We start from the raw sequence: 12045 nt of genomic DNA, 5'->3' as shown, positions 1-12045 counted from the left end.
CCACACTGACTCTGTAATAAAAAAACGTTCTCAGTTCCACGAATGCGGTGGTTTGTTGGTGTGCGTTGTATAGTCTGATTTGTTTATATTTGCGACGACAAATGTACAGTGTCGACGTCTGGTGGAGATATTAGTGCTTGGGAGGTAAAGTATTCTCTATAAGATCAGAAGGGCCAAGTGCAGTGTAAAAATATAAAAGTTTGAATGAAAATTTTTACTTCATATTGTTTGATTACCTAACACATGTAGTCCTGACACTCACTTAACCATTTGTCGATGCATTTCCTGTTTGTTCCACAAATAATTACTATTATAATATAAAATCATCATTAGACACAGTTTTCGTTCAATGTTTCTGCGATATCGGAGAAAAACCCTCTTATTTCATCACATAAAATAAATATTCGATACGTTAAAGTAAATTTTCATTCCTAATTTTGATTTTGAGAGCATGTTTATTCCTCCTGAATATCCATAATAATTTTCGCCTCCCAATGAAAGCACACGGAGCTTAATGCCGTCTACCCGAATATACTCTTCAAAATCAGAATCCGAATTGGATTACGATTCAAATAATACAAAAGCAAGAGCAGCAGGTTTTCCATTTTCATAGTCTCTATTTTTAGATTTTCCAAAACAATACTCGGAACTTGACAGTTCAGTATAGTTGTATTGGTGAACCCGAGTGCCAACCCGTGAAACATCTCAGTGCGAAACTAACAGCTTTCGGGGCGAACTAGTGCGACACTGAGTGCGAAACTGAGTGAATAAAAAAACGTTTTGACAGCAGTTAGTGCGGCACTGGGGTTGAAACTGAACAAAAACGAATTCGCTATTAGTTCAAAAACAAAATCCAGATGTCTCACCGATCGTTTACGTTTTGCGTTAGATCGCCAATCGGCTAATGAAAACCCAAGACGGGTCTATGGTACTAGGTGAGGCCGTTTCGTCACTAAGTTGGTTAGGGGAGCGGTATATGAAAACAGCACGGAAGAAAGTAGAAGGGGAATTATTTGGTTGTAGCGTGAAAGATACAGACTGATCACGAGCGACCTTCGGCAATAGCGTATTGTGTTTTGTTTACAAACAAAACACAGTAAACTTCCAAGATGGCTGAAGAGTGGTTTTAGCAAGTTGGCCCACCTTAGTATATACTTCTAGGCGCCTTGATGAAAACCAAGACGGGTCTATGGTACTAGGTGAGGCCGTTTCGTCACTAAGTTGGTTAGGGGAGCGGTATATGAAAACAGTACGGAAGAAAGCAGAAGGGGAATTATTTCCTTGAAGCGTGAAAGAGACAGACTGATCACGGGCGAGCTTGGGCACAAGCGTAATGTGTTTTGTTTACAAAGTTTACAAGAGGTTGTTAGCGCAGGAAACAGAACCAAACCATAAAGAAGAGAAATACCATATCCCTGCAATCTGCAACTGAAAATATAAGTCTGCAACAGAATAGAGTTTGCGACGAAAATTAAATATCAGTAAAATTGCGAACATGTCCGCGAATTTGGCATCCTTGCATTGATGAAAAACAAATTTCAAATAATTCGAAGTCGAACGGATTGATAAATGTGCTTATTCGAAGTCGAACGGGTTACAAAATGCATAATTTTGCTAATTTCAAACCCGAGTATCGGAATAGAGGTGATTATCTTCTATATATATAAAAGTCTCGTGTCATGATGTTCGTGGTCGAACTCCTCCGAAACGGCTCTACCGATTCTATGAAATTATACTCAAAAAACTTGGTAGGCATGAGAATAGGTCGTAAACTAAATATAATACCGCTAGGATACCGTTTACTATATATTTAATACCGATTTGGGTGGTCCTATGCAAAAATTATTTTTTCTGAATAATTTTGTTTTTTTTTTGTATTATTTGCATAAATTTGGTATGAAAAAACACATATATAACCAATTTTCACCCCTATCTACTATTTTTAATCGCGATATTTGTATTTTTATATCAACAATACCAAAGAAATGAACCGTCGTTCGTTTTTCAAACAGGACGAATTTATTTACGTTATTAAATGGCAGATGGCACTTCGTCCTCTTCATCGTAAAAATATACGCAAAGGTAGAGAGCGAACGACTGCTATTCCTATGACACAAACAACAGAATACATTCACTTGCGAGACGCAATCATGAGCAACATCGACACAGCCTTTGTTCAAACGACAGTACGTGTGTTCAAAAAAAAAAGAAATTATGTCTTTAATGAGCTCCATTACACGTGTTCCGTTCAACATGTTGCTGGATGTATTCGGTTGAATGATAAAAAATTATAAAATTGTATATATATTTTTTTTATATATATATTATTTTTTTCACTTTCTTCTTGACTTTAAAGAGATCAAGCATGTCACACACGCGGGATCAGAAGGTCCACATTCCCCCGGTCCAATACAATACACGGTCAAAACTTCATGTATCTGCTCGATATCCACGTGGATCTTTTATCGATCACAATCGATAAATTTTACGGATCATCAAAACATTTAAACACTCTTACAATACATTAGTTATTTTTTATTGAACAGCCAAAATATTCACTAGAAATAATTTATATGGCAGAACAACGTTTGCCGGGTCAGCTAGTATTATATATTACAGTAATTTACATTTAATGCGACATTTTGATAATTGGACAGACCTGTAATGCGACACGTTTGGACATTTTTATCTCTGATTGGAGGGGCCCAAATTATGGCCCCACATTGAAAGTCGCCACCAGACGTCGACACTGTACCACTCTCATCGCCAATGTCCAATTACAGGTCAAATTCGCCTCCAATGCGACACTGAGTGGTGCCTCGGCATGTCGCATTAAATGTAAATTACTGTAAGACAACGAAATTATTCAATCCGATTGTTTATCACTGAAGATATGACTGAAGATTGGTTTTGAAGAAACAACTGAAGATGGTTGAAACATGATTCATTCTTTCCCTCACGAGAATAATAAATTATTTTTCCCAAATGAAATCAGTGCTTTATGTAAATGAAAATCCCTTTTGATTGCAAGTGGTGTAAAAATGTCATACAAAAATTGTGTCTAAAGATAATTTTATATTATAATGGCGAGTTTTGGTGAGAATAAATGAAAATTCATAGAAACTAGCGTCAGTACAACGTAATAATCAAATAACGCCAAGTACGAAATTTAAAAAAAACGCAAAAAAAATTCATACAAATTTTAGCAATTTAAAACTGCATTCGGGCCGACTATTCTGATAGAGAATAGTTTACCTTATACAAACTAATGTCGTATCCAAATGTCGTCAGATGTTATACATCACAATCTCCTAGTTTGTAGATTTGTAGAGTGCCATTGAAGAAGAAGAAAGAAGAAGAAGGAGGGCACTTGTGTAGTTTGCACCACATCACCATACGTTGCTGGTCTTTATGGGCTGCCAAAGGTAGATTCAATTGATTACTAAAGCGATCACGATTAAGGTTCGTGAGTGTTTGAAGGAAAGCAAATCAACGTGAAAATCAACTAATCAAATCCAAAATCAAGATAACTATTTTTATTGGCTCCCAAAACCATACGTTTCGTCTTGTATTCCTAAAAAAAAGTCCCTGAGTGTCGATTTTTGACAAAAAATGTTTTTTCGAGATGACACTAGATCTCAACGTTTCATGCAATTTTGAGACATTTGGCATCATTTTTTTTCGAAAACTCCGATTTTCTTTTCTCCCCGCTTGGGTGATTTTTCGATTTTCAAAAAACACAAACTTTGTCCGCTTTGCGCCACTCTGTCTTATACCAGGGACAGACATACAGCTGTACTTGCGTTGTAAGAGTACAGCGTTGTACAGGTACTATCGTACCATGACAGACATACTTTGGTTGTACATTGTACCGTATGTCAAACTGACAATCAGAATTTTTCCAATTTTCACCACATATTTCAATGAAAAAGGTTTTTATTTAGCGTCTAAACTATCAAACACAACAAGCAAATTTCCATTCTGAGTTATTAACTCAAGAGAAAGTCAGTGAAAAGAATGTTTGCCAAGTGTTTTGATACGATTTGTTCATGCTACCCACCACTAACCGTCTATGGCGCTGCGCACAGTACAACTGTAGCCATGTACAGCGGTAAAATAGGTCGGTACAGGTACAGCGATTGTACCGAGTTGCTTGCATGGTTCTAGCGCTGTACATGGTGACAGACATACAATTTTCGAAGTACAACGCAAGTACAGCTGATTGTCTGTCATAAGTATTAAGTCCGATTGAGCTGATATTTTACATAGGGTGTTTTTTTCGAGGTGGTGAACATTTTTATCGGGTAAATTTTCAAATTCGAGATGACCATTGGCACCCTAGTGTAGGGTTATCTCACAAGATCTTTCGATCAGTACACTCATCTGCTCCGTTATTTTGGTGAGGAAATAAGATGAATGTTTATTAGGCTTCCTCGCCAAAAGAGCCTTAATCAATCTGAGACTATCACAAATAGTTATTTGATATGAATGAGCTTATCTTCATTTATTATTTTTGTTTTGTAAATTTTTATTCTACTTCAAAAACCATTGCAGATTTCCTTTTATGTCGATGGAGCACGAAGCGCACTGCCGTCAACGCATATTTGAAAATTAGGCAAAAATTAACTAAATTATAACAATCGTGCACATGAGCAAAAAACGTTTCATCAGCGGGTGTCTCCGTTGTTTGGCAAAACATCACACGCACACATCGCTGCAGATCTGCCGCTCGTCCGCGCACGACACGGTTGCAGGAAAACTTCAGAACTTTTGACATTTTCCTCAGTAATTGCGGTCCCCTCCTATCATCTTGTTGCGTTCTGAAGTGCTTGTCGAGTGAAGAAGTAAAAAAAAAATTGGCGTTTGTGCAAAATTGGATGCGTGTGAGGCAAAAACAATCGAACCCAAAAGTGTATTCTATCGCATCATTAGCACAATTTGTTTTGCGGTTGCGATTCTTGGAAACTACGGACATTTGTGAACATATGTGATGATGAATGAAAATGTGAGTAATTTTTTATTCTTGTGTGTTAATGTGGCAGGTTTCGTGAAATGTGGAGTTGAGGAAAAAAAAGTTAACCTCGGTCCGGTCCGTGGAAATGACTGGCCGGATCAAGGTCGCAACGGGAAATTCCTGTCTGTTGCTGGGCAGGGTTAGGAATGGATCCGACTATCGAATTTCAATTAGCACCGCTGGAATAATTGAATAATTAATTCAGGTTGCTGTGTTTGGGGTGGCTTTTTTGTTGAACCAATTGGAATCGATCCAACATTAGAGTTTGCTCTGAGCAGGCATGGACGGTGGAAGGAAAAAAAGTATTAGCATCAGAGTTTACATTGCTTATCTCATCTCGCGTATGGCATGCCAAATAGCGAAACTTCCCAAAGAGAGAGCCCAAAGAGCGAGAGGAATAAGCAGCAGGCCGGGCCAGGGACACGGGTATAAACGAAAAATCAATAAATTGATGTTTCATCCGTGTGATCCCAGAGCTTGGCACGCGATTTCGACCATTTAGACGTGTTAATTGGTTTCATTTTTACTCGGTCTTGTATGAAGAGGGATTGTCTTGTTTTTGCATCATTGCGAGTGCGTTGAAAAATTTGTTTATTCGGAAATGCTACCATGGTGACGTCTGGCGAAGGTGCGTGAGAATTGGAAGAAGCCAAAATGAAATCGGAACAATATTTTCTGCTCCTCACAGATCGCAGCAATCGCTAGAGGCAAATGTTTGTAAACATTGTGCGGCTGGAAACTGCGTGCTATGAAAATTGGAATACTGAATATTCGTGTGTTCATGCACTCAAATCAAATCAATTTTGATTTTTTTTTTCATTTTACTTGTTTTATGTAATGTACTAATTTTGTCACGCGATTGTACGATTGTCTTGAGAATGACATCACTGGATTGCTCATCCCCGCGCACATATACTCATTTGACTGATAGTGTTTGAGGCTGACGGGATTAAATAAATCGCAGCTGATAACGAGACAGGTTTAAATGAATAATTTATGAGATTCACATGAGCTAGCTGGCACACATAAATGTTCCATACTTGTTACGGCTTGACGTATGTTTGTATTCAGATATCAGAAGGGTTAAGATGAAGGCTCGTTGCACCTGAACAGCAAATGATTTAAGAGCAGTTGGTCATGGTTTAGCATTTAGCGTACTTAAATGTTCATTTCTAAGAAAACACGCGCACACAGGGAAGGTTAATCTATCAGCAGGTAAACGCGAGCTACTTCGCCACCGAAAATAATCAGCATAATATTGAACGTTTGTGTACTTCTCGTGCCGCTGTCGAAGGGCAGTTTCGTGGATGTTGCTCACACACTCTATTCCGTCTTATCGTCAATTAGTGGGAAATTGGTAGAGATTCAATTTTACCAGATTGCTCCCAAACCGGTTTGGTGAATATTTCTGCGCTCTCTGTTCTCATAATTGGACGGTTATTTTGATTTCATGAAAAAAGCAATCCATCGTACGATGTCGCGCCATGGCACGGTCCATTTCCTCCTTCCACCCAAGCTTCTAGTGGCTGATAAAACTAAACAAATCGCACACACAACGATCAGTCAACAAAAAGGTGACGCAGTTCGGTGTTCACAACCTCCCCCGGTATGTGACCACCACACCAACAGTATTGCTTTTGGTAGCCGGTTCGAGGGATCACGGTCTCGTGTCTCGGTCTCGGAGGTCAATGTGTATGAGTGATGTAAAACACTTCCTAATCAGCCGTCGAAAATCACCCGAGAGAGGCGGAGAATATTGGCATTTCCGTGTTAATTAACGTACCACGCTTGGACAATAATACACTCATGTGATAATAGAATCAATTAGTAATGCGACCTTGAAAGAACGATAATTTTGGCTCAGCGCAATTTGGACTCAGAATTCTTCGGCGAACTAGTCATCGGTGGACGGGATATATCGGAGGTTATCTGATACAGATGTATTGTCGTTTGTGGAAACAGCGTGTGGGGGTAAGTTTCATTTTTTTTAGATGGTGATGTTTTCGAAGAGCAGGGCACAAAATCGTGTCGCGTGGAATCAATGACGTGATCTCCCTGCATTGAGGTTGTTGAAACGCTTTTAAATGTATTGAGCGTTCTCTATGAATCATCGCGTAGATGCATCCTTCGCCAAAAAATGTGCAATATTGTTTCAACTGGCTTTGATGTATATTTGTGCACGGTACCACAGTACCTACTTGTTAGGGTGGCAATGGATGTATGGGCAAAATTTCATCATCGAATTTCAAAAACCGACCATGTACATTTTGTTTATTGGCCCAAAAAAATGATTTGGGCAAAGTTTCATCCCAATCGGACATGATTTAGGGGTGCCTCAAAGCGCTCAAAGTTTTGATTTTTTGATCTTAGGGCTGTCCACATACCACGTGGACGGAAAAAGCATGATTTTATACTCCCCCTTCCCCACCGTGGACAAGCGTGGACATTTACTAAACCCCTGTCTTCTTGTCCACGTGGACATTTTTTGCATTTTCTCGGATCAAAGAAATAATTGAGTTGCGACTATATTTAAAGCTTATTATTACCGGAACTGTAACGTTAATCTTGTTTTATCCTGATTGTAATATTAATTCAAACGATCGGCTTCGTAAAAATAAAGCTGATTGGATTTATTAGAAGTCGTGTTTTTCCTGTCCTTTGAGTTTTGACGTAGGTCTGACGTCTAACCGGAAGATATAGGGGGTGAAATGGAAATCTAGGCACTGAACAAGTAGGAAAAAATGCAAGATTTGGAACGCTTATAACTCGAGCATTTCTCAATAGATCGCAAAGGTTTTTGTATCAATTGAAAATACAAAATATATCTACGCATCTATCATAACGAATAACATTTAATTTTTCTTGAGATAAATAATTGCACTATGTGCCCATTTTTGATTGGTCCATTTTGTGCTCCTCAAATCGTACCGACCAAAACGGGCAACCAGAGCAGCAGCGAAATAGAATGAAGCACGATTGGAAAGGGAAAAGAAAAAAATGAACGAAACATTGGTCGCAGTCTCACACATGCATAATTCTCGAGCCAGCCAGTCAGCCTAAAAATCCCCGCTCCGCTGCCGTAACGATCATTCTCATTCAAACCGTACACCACATCGGTTCGCATCACAACACATCAACAAACCAACCCAAGCAGCCATGTCTGGACATGGTAAAGGAGGAAAAGTGAAGGGAAAGGCAAAATCCCGCTCGAATCGTGTTGATCTGGAGTTCCCCGCAAGGGTAGCTAGGCCGAGCGCGTTAGTACCAGTGCACCAGTGCACCTAGCCGGCGTTATATAGTTTCGGCCGCCGAAGTGATCGAGTTGGCTGGTAAAGCAGTTCGCGACGATAAGAAAAACCGCATTCAGAACAGAACACATCAAGACAACAACAGGCAGTTGCAGCGAGTGGCGAGTGGCAAACGCAATCGCAAAACGGCATCAGGTAGCAGAAGAAAAAAGTTTGTTCTTTATACAAACTGCTTTGGTGACAAATCCAGAACAAGGCGGCATCGAGGGCGTTCGAAATGGTTTTTTTCAAAACCAAGATTACTAAGTTTTCTAAATTGGAACCATTCTATAAAACAAGGCGCTTTTCAGGGCCATTAAACCTTCCAAAAAAGAGTTTAGGAAATACAGTTCAATGCTTTCTAAAACAATATCCAAAATAATAATAAAACACAAATTGATTTTTTCATAATTTGTTTGCCAGGATATGATGAGTATGTGAATTTGGCAGTTGTTCTGAGCTTATTGATTTTCACCAATTCTTAAATTGCTTCTAGATTGAAAGTACAGTAATTTACACTTATCTCGACATTTAGCCAATTGGACGGACCTGTAATGCGCCATATTTAGTTGGACATTTTTGTAAACATAGAGTTCGGGGTCCAAATTATGACCCCACATTGAAAGTCGACACTGTACCACTGTCATCGCAAATGTTCAATTACAGGTTAAAATTACCTCCAATCCGATACTGAGTGGTGGTAATGCGACGTGCCATTGAATGTAATTTACTGTAAAATATGTCACAAGCTGGATGGGAAGAAATTTTCCAACTGTGAAAGCTGCGGCGAGTGGCAAATGCAATCGCTAAACAGAAAGGTTTAGCCAAACAAGATGGGGATATCGAGTGATAACAAAACAATAAACTCTTTAGATTGAAGATAATTTTGTGATCCTGAAAAGGACCCTTTTTAGCCTGCATGTGAATCCAACGAGCGAACAAATCGTAATGAATGTATTTTTTTTGCCATCGCTCCCTTTTAACGCTCATTCGTTCGTCTCGTTGGACTCGCCCCTCTGGCTGAGTCTGCCGATTTGTCTCTATCCTGTGAGTGTGTACCGCTAGAGTATAAAGCACGCGGACCCCAAAAAAATATCTTATTTTCTTTCAAACCGTAAACCCGTGTGGTGGTACGGCATCGGCATCGTGGACGTAACAAAGGAGGACAAGTTAAGGGAAAGGCAAAGTCTCACTCTAACCGTGCAGGTCTCCAGTTCCCTGTTGGTCGCATTCACTGATTGCTCCGCAAGGGTAACTAGGCCGAACGGATTGGTGCCGGAGCACCAGTATACCTAACAGCGATTATAGAGTTTCGGTCGTCGGAGTGCTCGAGTTGGCTTGCAAAGCTGCTCACGACAATCAGAAAACCCGCATCAAGAACAGAGCAGCTTCGGTTCGGCGCTCATAAAGGCAACAATTAGTTTCAGTGAGTGGCTAAGTGTTTCTCCGGCACGTCACATTAAATGTAATTTACTGAACAATATGTCACAAGCTGGATGGGAAGAAATTTTCCAACTGTGAAAGCTGTGGAGAATAGCTAAACGCAATAGCTAAACAGGAAGGTTTAACCGAACAAGATGGGAATATCGAGTGATAACAAAAACACAACACCAAAGGTTCTTTTCAGAACCATCAACATATTCATAAAGAGTAAACAGTAAACTAATCCATTTTTCAGGTAGATAGGTAGGTATTCACGTAGGAGAAGAAAATAAAACAATATATTTAAAATATATATTTAACAAAAGCTGACCCCTTTGTATAGTCCTACGTCACTCCGGTTATGTCCCCGACATTACCCACCCGTCTTTTTTTTTTACTAACATTACCCAAGAATTAATTCGTATCGCTCTTCGGTTTCTCCCAAACTCCATTTATGTAGTCTTAATTTTTCCGTTGTTGATTGACAAATTCTAATAGTGTCTGATTCTTAGAGAATCATATCTTGAATATTTGACAAAGTTTTTGGAGAATCAAAAACCATTGAATTAAAAAATATAGCAGTTTGCTGGGAAAGAATGAGTCGTAAAGCAGTATGAGAAAATAAATTTATTATTTTAAGTGACAAGATGAGTTCGAATCTACCCTGCACGAACGCAATTAACATCAGAGCTATCCTCTCTTAAGCGAGTTGAACTGTTCAACTCGCCAAAACTTCACGGTATTCCAAATCCTTTGAAGAATGTCTAACCATCGACAGGGAACCAGGAGATCGAAGCAAAGGTAACTGATCCGAAAACTCACTCGAGAGTGGTTGCTCTTTTCAAACGGACCCCGGATTTGTCACCGAAAGACACGGAGAAAATGGCACGAGCTTCGCAATCGTAAATTCAAAAAACAAATGGTGGTTTGAGAAATGTCGAGACACAAGTTGTATGGAACCGTAATGCGAAGTAAAATATGGAACCACAGAAACGTTCAAGGATGCTCTCCAAGAATTTGCTGATGAAATACGGTTGCGTCGTGATGGATGATGGAATGTACTACAAGGTCGTTGTTTCCGAAAAGACTGGACAAAAAAATTAATACCTCGTTAGATCTGCAAAGTGCCCAGGAAAACACAAAATAAAAAATGGTTAAATTCCAGAAAAAGCTGCATACTGAAAAAAGAATTTTTCGTAACTCCTGCAACAATAAACCAGGATTCTTTTTTGAAAGAAGTCTCTTCAGAAGATGTTGTCTTTTTCTGACGTGGGTACATGAAGTTCATGAAGTACAACGAAGAATACTTGCTAATTGACGACTTACTTGACTTGAAAACTTGGATGGATTTCGGCTAGGTTCCTAGAAAAAAAATCTTAGCTAGATGATGTCCCTGGCAGATTTAAATTCACATTCATGGATAAATTTGTTCGTAAGTTCGTGATTTGACAAGGTGTTTGTCCTGATGGAGCGAAAGTCAAAATATTGATTGACTTTTTGGTTGTTTTGGTTTGAATTTAACCAATCCACCCAATTGTCTTCAATTCCTAAATTAATAGCTAAGAACACTGCACAGATGATAAAACTGCGGAACAAACTATCGAAAGAGATTCACACTACAGCTGTGCAATGTTGGATGAAGAAGAGAAGAGAAATGCATAATGTGTACTTTTGCGTATCTAACCCATTTGATCCCGAGATATCAGTGATTTTATGTGAGTTAGTCTCAAAGTATACATTACGGTGAAGATATTCAACAATTTAAGGAAAAGATGGATGTTCGACCGGGTAACACTCTCAGGCAGCTTAATTCATTTATTAAAAAAACACGAAGTACGAAGGGTAAACACTCTTAAAAAATCTTTGAAAATTCTGAACAAATTTCAGATTTCATTTATACTATACTTATTAAGCTTGTCCACGTGAACGTCATTCATAACCCCTTCCCCCCTTCACCATCGACAAGCGTGGATATCCGTGTAATAACTCTTTTTCAACCTTGAGGTACCCCCTTTTTTTAAGCTTGAGGCACCCCTAAATCATGCCCGATTGAGCTGAAACTTCACACAGATCACTTTTTTGGGCCACTAAACAAAATGTACATGGTCGGTTTTTAAAATTTGACATGACCATTTTCGCTGCCACCATAGTACTCGTGTTTGGGGTCACATAAACAAGCGGATGAAACTTTAATCTCGAAACCATAGGCGAATCAACGAATCGTGACTGGATTCGGGTAAGCTCGTAATAATTCAATGTTATGAGGATGACTAATGCACGTGTTGATAAGAGGTGCAAAAATCCCCAAGGCAGTGTTCGATG

The 12045-nt window shown here is 39.1% G+C and overlaps 1 protein-coding gene across 2 annotated transcripts in view; it reads left to right on the top strand.

Moving 5' to 3' along the window:
* The first annotated feature begins 4743 nt into the window (after nucleotides 1-4743).
* The window catches only part of LOC129775472 (acyl-CoA:lysophosphatidylglycerol acyltransferase 1-like), a 22572-nt gene continuing 15270 nt past the window's right edge, over nucleotides 4744-12045 (top strand). Inside the window, exon 1 of one of the 2 annotated variants that reach the window (XM_055780257.1) lies at nucleotides 4744-5005. The gene's annotated coding sequence lies outside the window, so the exon portion shown is untranslated. Of the gene's footprint in view, nucleotides 5006-5882; nucleotides 6986-12045 lie in introns of those variants that run through there. The other variant, XM_055780258.1, reaches the window with a different exon arrangement.

Source organism: Toxorhynchites rutilus, chromosome 3 (assembly GCF_029784135.1).
Source record: "Toxorhynchites rutilus septentrionalis strain SRP chromosome 3, ASM2978413v1, whole genome shotgun sequence".
Lineage (NCBI taxonomy): Eukaryota > Metazoa > Arthropoda > Insecta > Diptera > Culicidae > Toxorhynchites > Toxorhynchites rutilus.
Note: the sequence above shows the minus strand (reverse complement) of the source record. Positions and strands in the feature narration are given on the sequence as shown.